A 15,753-nucleotide genomic window follows, 5' to 3' on the forward strand; every position below is an offset into this window, starting at 1 on the left:
ATTGGAGAGAAGAAGGTTAGAAAGACTGTAGAGAAAATGGAAACAGAAGTAAAGTAGAGAGGGAAGCTAGACAAAGTGGATTTATTAATTAGTTAAATCACCCATGGGATAAGAATCCAGAGCTGCCCGTGGACTGCAGTCAACAAGGGGTTTTTCTCACCTTTGCCTCTCTGAGATCAACACCAGGTAGAAGTTAGAGAGAATAACATTTTGATTATAAGATTTAAAAATCCTACCAGCAGGATGAGATGGATTGAACCCACCACGGTAATTCTTAAATCAATTTGATTTCCATATTCTCCATGTTGTGATATCAAGGAATCCCAATCAGAGAAGTGGTTGGTTTGGAAGGGTTGAACTGGAAGGAAAGGAGGTATAAGCAAGGGAGTGAATGGAAAGAGGAAAAGAGTGAAGATCAGGAGGAAAGACTTATGAGAAATTGTTCTGTAAGTGGGATGATAATTTATTTTGTTCCTGGCACAACAAAACTGCTTAAAGGGAGGAGTTATTAGCTCTTCTTGATCATTATACCAAATGGGGAATTTGGAATGCGGACAGCTGGGAAAACAGAGGTTTTGAGGAAGAAGCTGACTTACTCTTTTATTAGTACTATCTGCACCGGATGTAATTGCCATCTCAGTTCTGGAATAGCAAGTAGTGGCTTTACAGAAGCAGGGAATGTAAAATAGTTGGTTAGCCTTCTGAGTGGTGAAGTTTAAATATATGCAGCATAAGCAGCAGTCATGGTTATGTGTGCTATGGAGCAGTCTGAAGAGGATGTAGTGCAGACTATTGCTGACAGTGCTGCAGTGACACCGTGTTTAAAGGGTCAGGTTTGATACTGTCGCAGTACTCGGTGCTAGAACCGTTCGGGGTCTGGTTGCTGGTTTGGGTCACTGTTTTGGGAAAAGTTGAGGACAGATTCCTCTGACATTCAGTAAAGCGGGATAAGACCCTGTGCCCATCATCAGCCTCCTGTTTTGCACTGTTTTTTCTTTGCAAAATGATAGAAAACATTCATCTGAGACACGTGTCTAAGCATTAATCAGGCCAAACCCATCAATTCAACATTGATACTCTATTTTATCTAGACTGTACACTGTAGCAAGAAACCCACATTATTTCTGCATTAATTCTTCTCCCTTTTCCTGTATATTTTTGTCTTTCCGCCTTCTGATTGGTATTTGTTGAAGATATCTACGCACAAATAGCCTTTTTCTCTTGTGCCCTTCCTGCCCACATATTACAATTGAGCCCAAGTGACATGACAAGTGGTACTGTAGAAGTTACTGAGATATAAACAGAGAGACGTAGCCTTTGTTATCTGGACATGAAGGAGGAAATGGAGAGTGGGGAGTGGTGTAGATTTTTATTAACTTGCAGTTGGAATGGATTCGAGCTGCAACAGCAGTGCAAAGGTATATATTTACCTTTAAGTGTCTCGCTTAGCTTTGTGTGTTCATGAGTTCCCTTTTACGGTGTGCAATTTCTTTCAGAGATTTCCAGAATTCCCTCTTCAAAGGACTCTTGCAAAGCAGCAGAGCTATGCCATCTTAGCTGAGAAAATTACAAATTACCAATTTAAGTGCTTCTTAGGATCATTTTCTTTTTGTTTTGTATAATTTCCACACTTATAAAATCAAACTTTCAGTTAAATGTTTATACAGTAATTCAGTCGGCTTAAGCCATCTGCTAGCATGGCATCTGCAGAGTTGTTTTGATGCATACTCACTATTGTTTCCTTCACACGTCTTGTAGCCTTGTATTTTGGTTGCAAAAGGATAATTTTTTTTTGACACAAAAGAAGTGCTGTTTATATCCATGGATCTAATTGCCAGCTTTATTTCCAAACTCTACGTCAAATCAACTTCTTACATGTCTAAAAACCTTACTCTGATTGATGTTTACTTTTCAAGACCTCTTATCTTGCTCTTTTATTATACTTGCCTTTATATCAGTATTCAAAAAAATCCTTATCATTTGTGAAGAGTATAGGTGGGCTTGGAGCATTAGTATTCATACCTGCATGTTAACAACTGTTATAACATGTACCAGAGGGAAAATATTATTTCTTGTAAACGCTCAATAATTACAGTCTTTATTGCATCAAAACCTGTGTTTTGACAGATAGTGGAAAGCTTTCAAAGCTTGTGTGGGATGGATGACAGCTGCAGGTGGGAAATATTTTTTTAGGTATTGGGTTTTCTATCACTGATCCTGTAAATACTCTTCCAAAATAACATTTAACCTTCCAAACAGGGTTGATAGTGTTCAATGATAATACGTGTATTAGCAAAAGATACCTGGGAAATAATTCTTAATAATTCTATCTAATTAATCTATGGTTGGGACATTAATGTCTCTTTTCATTAAGCTGGGAAGTAAGAAAGACTAGAAAATTAGTGCTATGCTGGATTTAGTGCTTTAGGTGTAATTTGAATGGATGTGCTAAATTCTTGGTCACAGCTTGCACTAACACCTAGTCTTAGAAAAATTAAAAGGAAAGCTTATCTGCTGTTGCAGTTTACAAGAACACCTGGATGCTTCTAAGCCATTTGTAGCATATGCCTGTATGACTGGATTGTTTTATACATCTATGACACATTCCCCAATTATTTTCAGCACATGTGGTATCTTGGTTTGTGCAAACACCAACGCAGAAAATGGAGTTGGATGGTAACTTCTTCCTTTTTTTTAAAGTCTGCTCTCTTATTGGATAAACACTTGCATTGCAATTAAGTTGTGTCAACCAGTTATAACTCCACTGAAAATGAGGTCATGAGAAGTCTGAGAAAGCTCATCTGAACTTGCAATTCTTTTGTTTGGAGTGTAGGTGTTCTGATCAAGTTTGTGCTATAGTCAACTGGGCCTAACAACATGATTTATGCTGAAAGCCTAACTCATGTGCTTTAAGAGTTTAATGAGCACAATAGCAATGCTACCATCTCATTTGGACACATCCTGGGTTTTATGTGAAATGCCTGAGCCTCTGCAGTTTCAAGTGTCTCTCGAGTATTAAGATACCTTTATAACCTAATAGGATTTTAGGTTTTCAATGAGTTTGAGAGTAATCCAGTTGTGTTTATTCCATCTTGAACACTATGTCTGTAATGTTGGGTCTGTCAAAGTCAATGGCAAGGCTCTCACTGACTTCAATGGGATCAGGATTGCAAACCTTGAGAGAAAAGGCAGCTGGATTTAAGATTTCTGTCAACTGCCTTTAATATTGCATCTAAATTGAGAAGGCCACTTCTCTTACTTAGAGGTTGCGGGGATGCTAAAGTGTACTTGACAGATGTCTTGCCAATGGTTCGAGCTGATTGCTGAGAAGTAGCTCTCAGCAGCCCTCTCACAGACCGATAGTGAATGCAAGTTGGGCTTGAGCATCAGTTCATTCAGAATGATTAAACAAGGCAGAGACAAACTATCTGGCATCAAGCGCTGCCGCCTTTTATTAGCCCCTTACATCACGCAGAAGGCACCAGCCAGATATGTGGGCAGATATAAGAATGTTCAGATTCCACCTATGCTTAACTGCTAATACTGCTGAAAAACAAATGTGTCTGTCAAAACTGTGTCTGGCTCCTGCAAGGGTTCAAATCTGACCCTTTATCCTTTTTTTCATGATGAGATGGACCATCCCAAACTGTAGACTAAAGTGCTATTTCAGATGTCCAGTAACTTTCTGAAGAATAATTCTTTTCCAAGAAAATGTCCAAAGAACTGAGACAAATGGACCAATTTTGTACCTGAATCATTTCATAGATGGGACTCCCTATGGAATGTCATTCCTTGAGAAGTCAGCAGGGGTCACTTAAGTTCATTATTTTGCAGCGAATTCATTTTTGGACTTGTCAGAAAGTAAGAGCTAAAAATCCTCCAGGTATGTATCATTTATGTCACTGAGTGATTTTTCCTTCTACAGTCTAACTAGGCTGAAAAAAAGTGATCAAAAGTATGTAAGGAGAGTTAGATAGTACAGCTCCAATACAGCATTTGGACAGAACAAATATATTTCACATTTTGCCGACTGCAAAAGATTATGGCACTTAAAAGCACATTGCACTTTAATAGAAATTTATTGTCAAAAAAGTATTCTCCTAGAAGGATATGGCATTATGGCAAAACAGGGGATAGAGATTTTGTTACAGACCATTATTTTTACTTGTACGAAGCAAATGGAAAAATACTGAGATAGAGTCAACTGGCTGGTATTGACTGAAAAGCATCTCCTGTGCATTTGCTGGGAAGCCAGACACATTTCCATTCCTCCTACTGGAGGGAGCAGGAGAGATGTGTATCCTGTCGAAGTAATGTGTTTCTCTCTGTGAGTGACAGCACACGTGCATGTTCACACTGTGGAGGTGCGTGCAGCTCCAGCTCTCCAGCCCAGATGCTCCCGAGGCTCAGCGTATGCACCTGCAGCCACCACCAGGCAGTGCAGGAGATGCTGTGCTCAGCTGCCTCCTCCTCCCTGGCCTCTTGATGGGGGGATCTTAGTTGTTCCCTCAGGAAAGCTTTGGCTGCATTTTTGGAAAGGGGTATAGGTCCAAATATTGCGAATGCCAAATTTCCAACATTGGTTGCTTCTTAAAGGTCTGTTTAAGGAGATAATTTAAAAGGAAGGTCTACGAAACCCTTGTGTACTCTAGCTGAAATCCTGGAGTTTTCTAGAAGTTTGGTTTGTATTTCAATTTTTTTCATGTAGAGGAAACAATTTATTGAAGTTCCAGTGGGACTCCCTCCTTTCCCCACTTTTCAAGATGGGTTCGTCAGAAACCATCTTGAACATCAGCCAGAAGAATAGCCCAAAGAAAAACTGTCTTTCATCTTTGTGGTGGGAATGATGTTAGCTTGTTTGTAAGAGGAAAATCATGCTATTGTCCAGAAAAAATGTGGACATCCAAAAGCTGGGATAGGAAGAGCCTCAGAGTGGTTTTGAAGCATTGAGTGGTATGTGTGAGCTTGGAAAGGGAGTCCCTTTAATCCTGAGTTGGTACCAACTAGAAAGAACTGACGTTGTTTTATAAATATCGTACAAAAAGAACAGAATTGCATGGATTTCTACCTGCATGGTCCAGAAGACCTCTGCATCTATCTATTATGTACCCAGAGCAGTTGCCTTCCCTAATCTTTTCTTTTTACCTACCTGCCTAACTTGATCAGGTCATGTCGTTTTCTTGCAGTGGACTTGGCATGTGTTGGCAGTGCAGGTTCATGCTTTTTGGTCAGCGCCAGGACACCGAGGCGAGCAGCAGGGCTCTCTGGGCTCCCATTTCTCGGCCTCCTCTTCCCTTGCATTACCATTTTTGTGGCTAGATTGAGTGAAAGCTTCAAGAAAAGGAAGCTAATGGTTCTTGCAGATTAGACTGTCTTTTGCCAAAAGAGTTTAAGAGGTGCATGTCTTAGTATAACAGTATTGGCATCATTAGCACTGCAGCAGAGAACTCTATCCAAGGAGCCTAGCTGAAGCTGGAAAGAGGTGCTGCAGACAAATGAAGAAGGCAGCATAAAGCCTCTAATCCTTCCAGAGATAAAGCATTGAGGGCATTGCATAAAACTAATCAGGGACACATACATTATCAGCAGAACAGATGCAAGAAAGAGCATTGCACAGAGAAGAAAGTAGAGTTCAGCTGAATATAGGTCTGGCCAGATGTGTAAACATACACCTAAGCTGATAGAAATAGGAGCAATGAATATGCAGTCTTCAGCAAAATTTAGGATGCCCCAGTAATGTCGTTCCTCGCCTTACCTCTACTATGGAACTTACACCTGACTTTGCTCCCTTTATTCTGCTATTGATTAACTTGGGTAGGAATGTTCTCTTTTTACATTCCTTTTTTCTTTGTTACTTGGTTTGTTGTTGCAGTTTGTTCATTGTGTGGTTGTCTTAAAAGAGCAAAGGAAATTTGACATGGCAACTGAAAGCGCAGACATGCAAAGGTGCTTCATAGTCTGATGAGGTCAAGAAGTATCATTAGGTCAATGCACAAAACTGTTACTAAATGTGAATATGGTTTGTGTGTGAGGATCTTCATGAGCAATATGAAACAGTTGCATGAAAGGCAGCTCTAGGAGCTGTGTGCTCAGATACTTTATTAGTGTTCACTTGATATTTTAAGTGAGCAATTTATATATATGTGTATGTAAATATACACATGCCCACTTGTATATTTGAATTTCAGTGTTTGGTAGCATTAGAGAAAGATAACCTGCCGCCGGGCAATATCAGTTAGTGCATTTGTAGAATTACTGTTGGACACGTACTGATTTCCTAATAATAGTCAAAGTGATCATTCAACCTACATTTAGCGTGCCTGGATTTAAAATGCAAAACAGCAACATACTTCATGCAAATGTCAACTCTGCCTATGTTCTAGGGTGCATGTCCAGAGGAAGAAACAATAAGTTTATTCTTCTCCCTAATTAGACTTTTGTGAAAGGCTCAGTTATGTCTCCAACTATCCCATTGAACGCGCACTAAAGCAGCACATTAATGTGCCTTTTAATGCTTCTTAGGAGTAGATCAAAAGAAATGTCAGGTGCACTTTGCATTCCTCCCGTGATGTGTCTGAGGCTGTTAGTGCGTCACCTCTGCGAGGGCCGTTGTTCCCAGCCCGTCGCGCTGGGGCCGCGGGCGCTCCGCTGGGATGCTGCTACCATTGCCAGGGGTTTGCCACGGCACCGCTGCACCTTGTGTCTCGGCTCCACGGTTTGCTGAAGCCGGTAGAGTTGTGCTGCTGTCACCGAGAGCAGATTTTGGCCTCTGCTCTTTAGTGGGAGAAAAGAGTTGTTGAAATCAATCCTGGAGAAAATGACTTAAAACTCAACATGCTGGAAAATGGAACTTAATTAATGGGAGCAAACTTGTAAGCCTCCACTGTAAACTGTTATTATTGTGTTTGCTTGCTTGAGGGAATATGTCAGAGCGGTGTTTACGTTTTTGTAGTACAAGCTTGACTGTTCTACCCATCATTTATTTTTACATGATTAGCAGGTGGACTTGTGGCTCTGTCACTCGAAACACAGGATGCTTAAAATGTGCAAGAGACAACTTTCCTTAACAAGGGCAGCATCGGCGTTTCACTGGTCCTGCATTGCTCGGCTCTGTAACGGTGTGGTGATTGCTGTGGCACATTGCTAGCATGTGGCTCCCATCAGAGTATGGGCCTAATATCGCCCAAAAGATTGCAGAGTGCATTTAGTGTGTGAGACACAACCAGGATATCCTGGGCACCCACTTCCATCCCAGACACTGTGAAAATAGAGTTTAGCCTCTGAGGTTTGCAAAGCTGGGTGGGTATAGCATTAAAATGGAAGATGAACAGCCAAGAAAAGGTACCCGGTGTCAGATACAGGATCAAAACTGCAAAGCAGGGGACAAGGCTAAGGAAGGTATGTGAGAAGGAAAGGAGTAAACATATAGAGGGAAAGAAGCAGCAAGGAAAGAGAAATGCTGCAGTGTGCAGGACAATGAGGACGAGGACAAGAAGCTGGAATTAATGCAGAAGCAGGGAAGCAGTGAGTAGGGTTCAAGTTTTGTAACAAAGTTCATTTCTATATGTTTTCCCCTTTCAAATGGATGCTTTGAATAAATAGTGCTTTCATTTCCCGTGAGGCAGAGGTGAATAATAAGTACCTCATGTCGGGACGCCGATCTCCCCAACATCAGTCATCTGCTTGCAGCCTTACACTCTGGCAGTGCTTTGGCTGAGCAAATTAGCCTGAAGTGTTGTGCCCTTGGCTGGCAAATCCTTTCAACCCGGTTGAACGGACAAAATGAATACCCAGATTGTTCCTACGTCTGTTATTCTCTCGTGTTTATCTGGCTGAGCTGTCAGTCAGGCCATTATAACTGTGGTGCACACTCAAATGACTTGTCCACTCACAAAAGCCGAGTCTGTTGATGATAAGCTAAACAAAACTGGAGAGCGACTGTTGACAGAGTTGGGGGATCTTGCAAATGTCTCAGGTAAAAGCAGAAATACAGTTTGGGAAGGTACAGAAGGAGTTTCTCTTACGCGTGCATAGTTTTAAAGTGTTCGCTGGGATTTGTCAGCAGACGATAAATGGGCATTTATAATGAATTGGGGTTCTCTCTACTTTAAACAAATTAAGCGGCACGCAGAAGATTTCTGAAACTTGAATGTAAGGCTATATTGCACTTACTAGAATGAATTAGCCTGAAAAGACATAATTTACTCACACGGGCTCTGCCAGGACAGAGCGTAGCTGCGACCTGCCATGTGCTGTCCTCTCTGGGGCGCCGGCGGGAGGAGTGGCGAGCACCCACAGTGCATCGGGTGGGCTGTGCGGGGCTTGCTGGGGAGACCAGAGCGGCCAAACCTTCCCACGGGGCTCTGGACACGGTTAACCCTGGGTTTTAATTACCCTGCTTCGGGTTTGCGGGTCCTGCGGGTTTGAATGTGTCAGGTGTTTGCGCCTTCCCAGGCAGGGAGGATGTTTGCACGAGGGGGGATCATTGGTTTTACTTATAAAAGAAACCAGGTTTCTTAAATATCCAGCAAAACAGTGAATGACATAGGTGAAGTGCTGTATGAAGATTTATTTCCTGACTTTTAATTTTTCCACTGGGACCCTGAGTTAGAAGTAGGACTCTGAGCCACTCCTGAAACTAATTTGATTGTGTGACATTAAATAACACAGTGCCTATCTGCTGATGGTGAATATAGCCAAAGCCTTCTTGGTCCTTTAGCCTCATGTTTGTGATCATAATTAACAAGCTTAAAGTTTACAGATTGTGAATGTGAAAGCAGTCTCAGATGTTTGAACAGTGCTGAGCTGTATAACAGAAAGTGTCTCCTCCACCTCCTTCCCAGGCAGAGAAACTCGTTCAGTGCTGTATTGGCAGAAGAGTTTTCTCCTCTATCCCAGCATCCTACTTTCTGCAGTGGAAAGGGAAAAGAAAAGACTGAGTAAGGCTGTGATGGTTTAAATCCTCGTAAGTGTCATGAAGAAGCAGAGGGAAGCTTAAGTAAAGGAGGTCCTATGTCTTGCTGAGGGCTTGTTACGACGCACGGTTAGTGGGGAGATGCTGCTGAGAGCGTGGCACAGTGTGGCGACATCTCTTTTATCAGCAGCTGGTGCTTTCACAATCCCAACCCCAGTAGCCTTGTTGGCTGTGATGATAACTGTAACGGATCGTACAGCTATTTTTCATCAAATGCTTGTTAGTCAATTTATTAGATTCCTAATATACTAATGCACTCGTTTGGCAGGCATCTCAGCAAACGAGACTTGCAGTGGATTGTACTCATTCAAAGTCATGGTAACTCGCAGGTTGCTGATTTCTCATCAGCACTCAGAAGATAATTTGCAAATGTGCCATTTATCATTATGTGCTTTGTAGAAGCAGATCTCATGAATGCGATAAACAGATAAGAGTCTAATAATGAACATTTCCTTCCCAAACACCATTACCAGCTTCTAGAGTATTATGTTTTATATTTATTGCACATACTGCACCCATATGTGCATATGAGTTTGCATGTGCTAGTAAAGTAGCTGGGGACATAGTTTTTTAAGGACGGCTAATGCACTTATTGATCCCTCTACTGAGAGACACAGGGTTGGAGTAGATTAGACGTTGTCTACTGAAAGAAATAAGACTTTTATTTGTAGTTGTTTAAGAAGCGATGGGCATGTGTGGACTTTTTTTGCCATGAAAAGCCACCACTAGCCTTTTGGCTTTCCTTTTCTCACTGGAAACATATGCATCTTTGAAAAGCCACTGGTAAAGCCAACAAAAGGATTATTCAGAGGCGGGATGGTAAGGATTATATGGCAGAGGTTGCTGAAGGAGCGTTTTTCTTCCACACCAAAGACAACACGCTGTACCTGCCGTTTGCCACTGCATTTGACTTTGCATTGATGACTGCTTTTTATTCGCTTGTTCGCTTTTTACTGGGAAGTCTAAAGTAACAGTAGCCAGGCGATCAGTCTGCAAATGCGATTCCTGTCTCCTCTTGTGACATTCAGGGTGGAAGCCCTGCATACAAATCGTTGCTACTTATTTTTGCTTCTGCAGATGTGATTTTATTAAATGAAAGGTGTAACAAGAAGCCCAGCACAGAAGGAGCCCTTTTGCCAAATGGCTCTGTGTGTTTAGTTCTGTGATTGCTCTCCAGCAGAGCCAGGAAACCATGCAAAGATATTGATAATTGATTCCGTTTTATATAAGTTAAAAACTAGCTTTTCCCTCCTAGTGTGAAGGTAATGGGTTTTGTCTGTAGAAAGGTAATAATCCTATGAACCATTTCTACACCCTCTATTAAAGAATAGTACAGTTTGCACTTTAACATAATGCCCATGTCAGCTCAGCTTTTTAAACATTCATCTTAAAAGAGTCTTCAAGGACTGGGAAGAGGTCTTACCCAGACACTGAGCTAAGTGTGAGGAACTTAAAAAGTCATGAAGATCCTGTCAATTAATGTGTTTATTCTTATATGTCTGCTCTGGAAAAAGCATCTTCAGACATGAAAGCTGTTTTCTTTCGATTAAAAAGTTGTCGTTGCATTTAGTTTCCATATATAATGCAGAGGGGATTTTTTTCCCCCCCTTACCATATTGGGGGATAAATGCATCTCTTTTTTCTTCTTACTGTTTTCCTCATAGGAATCTTCATTTATTACAAGAACAAAAAAAAAGATGGTAGAAGAGAGCTAAATTGAAACCTTGCCTCCAAATTTGTATGCAGGAGGTGACTTGATTTATAAGCTTAGGTAATTTCATTTTTGTTCACACTCCTTCAATTGAAAGGCTCCCACAAAGTGTTACAGCACTGAAGGGAAGAGATGGGGAAATTTATCAAGCTATTTATCAAATTATTTTCACAGTCTGTCAAAGTCACGAGCATGCTAGAAAAGAAACATGAAGAGTACGTTCAAGCAGAGGAGCATGTCTGAGTGAGCAGCCGGACTGCAGCACAGCCAACGAGCACAGACAACGGCCACAGACGTGGGCCGCTCTTGGCTGCGACGGCATCTGCCCTCAAACCCAGTCCTGGCACTAGTGGTATTAGATCCTTACTTGATGGATTATGGGCTAAGACAATGAAATAGAAAACATCATTAAACAGAAGGAGAGGTCAGAGCAAAGGGGATAGGCTTCCCCCCTCTCTGAGTCTCTGTTGAGGTTTACAAATGAGGATGGTGTTGAACCTAAGTGGTGCACATCCTGGTCAGGGATTGAATCGCATCCTGAGACTCCACGCTTCGGAGAAAAAAAGTGTTGTAGTATGCATCCTTGGTGGTGGCTCTTGGGAGACAACGTAGACAAAGCAGGGAAAAAAAATAAACAAAAAAGCAACTGAGATTGAAGGAACCAGTCTAGTAAGAAATCTTTAATTTCTACTGAGCTTTAAAGGGTTTGAGAGAGTTGATTTTTTTTTTTTAACAAACCAGTTCAAGTACATGCCTTCAGATTATAAAAGTACCTGAAATTGCCTAGAATATCAGCATGCATAGCTTGTTAGTATTTACATATATTTACACAGGAAAACAAGAGAAAGATCTACAGTTATTTACAGTCTACATAGGAGAAGAGAAAGGCAGCATAATTGTATTTCCTAAAATACAGTAGTTGAATAGCCAGCACATGCATATTAAGATATATTTGCATGATAGAACGCAAATGTTTTAAGAGATACCTTTTTAACTCCCTATGCTAAGGTATAGCATAATAAAGGTAATTTTTTTTTTTTTTGTGTTTTGTTTCTAGTCTATTTGCATCAAGTGCTTTAAAATGTTCACTAACACAGCGGCAGCATTATTTACCCTGGCAATTAAAGCAACAGTACACACGATAATTTCCTACTAACTAGCAACAAGCTGCTGGTGAATGAAATATCTATTGTTTCTCATTATCCATCGACCAACATACAGGGATCTCTCCTTGTAAAGGCAGTGCCTAAGCTATCACCATTAATTATAGAAGTAATATAAATGAGACTCTACAGTATGTACTAAATGAAATATTAACAAGGCCAGTGTCTTTGAGCCTGAAAGATGCACTAAGAGGGCACACTTTACAGCAGGCTATCTATGAAAATCACACATACATAATACAGGAGTGACTGGCTTACGGCTCTTGAGCCTAGACTTTAGAGGCCTGTTTGCTAGATCTGTATTATTGCAAAATACATTCCCTTAATTAGTTTCTGGAAGACAGTGTTAGTAGTTAATTTCTTACCATGACATGTCCCCATCATAACACCCTGTGGTTTTTCAATGCATTGTATTACTGAAATGTGTGTGTCTGTATGTGCATGTGTGTGTGTATCAACAGATGAAAAAACAGTCTTTATCTTTAAAACCTAAGCAAACAGCTTGTTAAATATTTGTCCCAAAAGGTCACTTGCTTAAAAAGCATTGTGTTGTGTGGTTTTTTTTTTTCACTTGTATCTAAAATGAAAGTCAGTCTAAAAAATTAGCTGTGCAATGAAGGAGGAAGACAAACGTCAGTATTGTGATGACATTCTTTGCAATACTGCATATGAAAAAGTCTAAATTTTGACTAGTAATAGTATTAAAAAGCTATATAAATATATACAGCATATACAGAACTGTATGTATACATACATTTATATAAAGTATATATGTAAGTAAAGTTAGGTACAGCAAAAACATAAAACATTTCAAGTCAGCATAAATTAGTAACAGAAGTGATTTCAACGAATTCTTGCCTACATATGCCCAAACACCAGCCAGCCCTGTACTGATGATTTAGTTGCAGCAGCATATCTAATCTGTATTTTTGGCAGGATATGTTTATTGTCAACAATCTGTTTGCCCAACTCTTAAAATTACCCCTGCCCAGAAGAATTCACCCTCAGCAGGCAGGATATGTGTTCCAGGAGGATTTCCAATATCCTCCATAGGATTCCCATTTTTGTGACAGTGGCCGACAAGTCCTGATAGGACTCATGTTTATATAAATGCACATTGTAAAATTTCAGAAAGTGAGTGGCAGAGACTTTCAGGTGTGATCAGCTCCTGATAGTGCTGCTGTGTTGTCCAAGGACTCACATTCTCTCTGCTTCTTACTCCACTGGCTAGTGTTGGCACATAGGGCAGGGAGCAAGCAACGGACACCAACATGATATGGTCAGCCTGATTGCACCCTCACCCCTTTACACTCTGAAATGAAGATCGAAAATTTTCTTCAGGGATTTTTCCCAAATCCAGAAATGAGCAGGAGCGTGCACTATCGCACCACTGCTCCATACTAGCCTGCGAGGAGAAAAGAGAAGCAATACTGGATCGTAGCAATTTGCGTGCAGTGTTCAAAACTGCCACTTCTGTGGAGCAATGATGTCTTAAAAGTGTAAATCAGGTGTGAATAGGAGTTCAGCAGGCAGGAGAAGAAAATGCAGAAGTGATCTGGGGGGAAATGTGATGTGGGTAAAAAGGCCAGGGAGAGCAGCCTGTGGGGCGTGCTGCTGCTCCTGCCATTGAAATGCTAATTGAGCAAGGTAAAGCCATATGCTTCATTAAAGTTTTTGAAGCTTAAGATGGCTCTGTGTCATGCTTGAAACAATTTTCAGAAGCTGATTGTGGACTTTAATAAGATACTGGGAAAAGGGAGGAATACGGTGCTGCCTGTGGGAACCAGCTCCCTTCCAGGTGCTGCGGTAAGAGCAACTGGGTTGCACAGACATAGGTGTCTGGTCCTGTCTTAAACTTTGTACAGTTTTTTCTGAGATATCTGTGAGGGGCTGGCAAATACAATACCAAACCCACGGGAAATATGTGCCCTTCTGGAGAACAGCTGTAGAGCACGCGAGATATCCTAAGGAGGCTCAGATGTTGTAAGACTCATGTTAGGCAACTGAATCCCACCCCTGATATGCCATGATGGCTCTTTCTAGCATATGCAAAGGGTAGGAGAGATGAACCCAAGGATCAACCTTTCAGGGGCTGGTTCCCTCTAAAGTACCCTTTTTTGAAAAACCCAATGGTGTTTTGTCTAATAAAGAGTTTTACTAAGTTCTCTGTGAGCTAGGCAAAAAGAAACGGGGCATGGGTGAGAGAGGGAAGAGACTGGAACAAGGTCCGGTGTAGCAGACAGCTTCACAGGTTAAAGAATTAAGTTTATACAATAGAGAAAAATATGCATGATTTTTAAAAGTAATTACATTTTTGTGAGCTATTTTCCAGCCTTGTTCTACATCTTCTAAGCATTTTAACAATGGTTTATAATATAACACTTTATACTTATACAGTGCTTTTCAACAGTAAGTGTGAAAGCACTCCATAAATCTGAACTAGTCCTCACAACAACCCTGTGAGGTGGGTAAATAATAGTAGTCTCTCCATTTTACAGATGGGAAAAGTGAGGTACATGGAGCTGAAGTGACTTGTCCAAGGTCACTTGGGAAGTAAAAGTTGAAAAGAGAAAACCAACCCAGTTCTCCTGACTTGACGTCCTGTATTGTATTTTTTTTTCCTGTGGAATGATTGCAGACAATCTGTTTGACACTGGATGTCGGAGGTTGGAAGTTTTCAAGCACTATCATTGCTGTAATTGAGAACATATGGGTGTTGCATAACACAAACAACATGGTACATTATCAAAATACATTTATTACAATGGACACATTTTCTTTTGCAAAGTTAAAACCCAGAATGTAAGTTAAATATAGCTGCATGTACTGAATAGTTGAAATAATCACTAGGTCTTAATGCCTCAGCAGTTGAAAACAAATCCTCTTTCATGAGCTACTGCAGTTTCCTTACTCAAAGAACATAGCACGCTTATCTTCTATAATGTATGTAAAGAATACTGTAAATGTGTAAAGGACTTAATGATGCTAAGAAAAGTTACAGCTTGAAACCAACTATGCTTTGCAAGTAGAGAAGCTGATGGAGTTTTGAGTCTTTGTAGTTGGGAATTAATTGAAAAAGGAATACATCAGAGGGAAAAAAGCAGACCTTATAGATTTTGGTTTATCCGTTGTATTATCTTCTAAGAGATGCTTTGCTGGTTTAAATGTGGTGATGGGGGAAGGGGAGGTGGTTGAGAATCTCTGGTTTAGATGTGGTTCAGTGAGACCTTTGAAAAGACTGTAATTACAGAGTTAGTTCAGCTTACGTTTTTCTGCTGGCACTTGGGTGGAGATGGAACCTGAAGTCAACTAAGCCCGATTTGTTTCTTAGATCATATTTGGCAGCTCCAAAGTTTTATTTTTTTAGCCGCAGATATGATTTCAGTTTATCATACTCACCCAAACTTAGCAAAGGCAGGTCTCAATTTCATATTTCCTAGCTGAAAAAGCAATCAGGGAATCCTATTTTCTTACAGGAGACTAATACATGCATATTCTGAGTGTTACTCATAAGATGTGTATCTGGGATTGCTTTGAGTAAGAGGACTACAGCAGGAACTGAACAGTTCTCCTGCCATCTCACATTCCAGACTAAAACTTGTTCACTGCATTGTACGAAAAGTGACTATCCCTCGCATCTCTGAGTTATCCCTGTAGGAAATGGAGCAAAGTAACACCTGGCCTTGAGAAGCAGCTCCCTCAGCTATGGCTGAACTCAGCCCCAGCTGATACCACCAAACATCTCTTAAGACTGCTCCTAAAAGCACTTCAGATACTGGGGAATCCTGAAGGTTGAATGAGGACATGAGGATTTTAGACTTGGTAGTGTTTTTCAAGAGAGGTCATCACACTCTGCATTGTTCGCAAAGACTTGATGGGAAAAACTACCGATTCATCTGTTGGAA

General features: G+C 40.8%; 2 protein-coding genes across 3 annotated transcripts in view; one reads left to right on the top strand and one right to left on the bottom strand.

Annotated features, from left to right (window-relative positions):
• The window catches only part of WWOX (WW domain containing oxidoreductase), a 525,183-nt gene that overhangs the window by 502,949 nt on the left and 6,481 nt on the right, over window positions 1-15,753 (top strand). The gene's annotated exons all lie outside the window — the stretch shown is intronic.
• The window catches only part of MAF (MAF bZIP transcription factor), a 198,657-nt gene continuing 197,051 nt past the window's right edge, over window positions 14,148-15,753 (bottom strand). Inside the window, exon 4 of the transcript XR_011049051.1 lies at window positions 14,148-14,541. The gene's annotated coding sequence lies outside the window, so the exon portion shown is untranslated. The remainder of the gene's footprint in view (window positions 14,542-15,753) is intronic.

This window comes from Nyctibius grandis, chromosome 12 (assembly GCF_013368605.1).
Source record: "Nyctibius grandis isolate bNycGra1 chromosome 12, bNycGra1.pri, whole genome shotgun sequence".
Classification (NCBI taxonomy): Eukaryota; Metazoa; Chordata; class Aves; order Nyctibiiformes; family Nyctibiidae; genus Nyctibius; species Nyctibius grandis.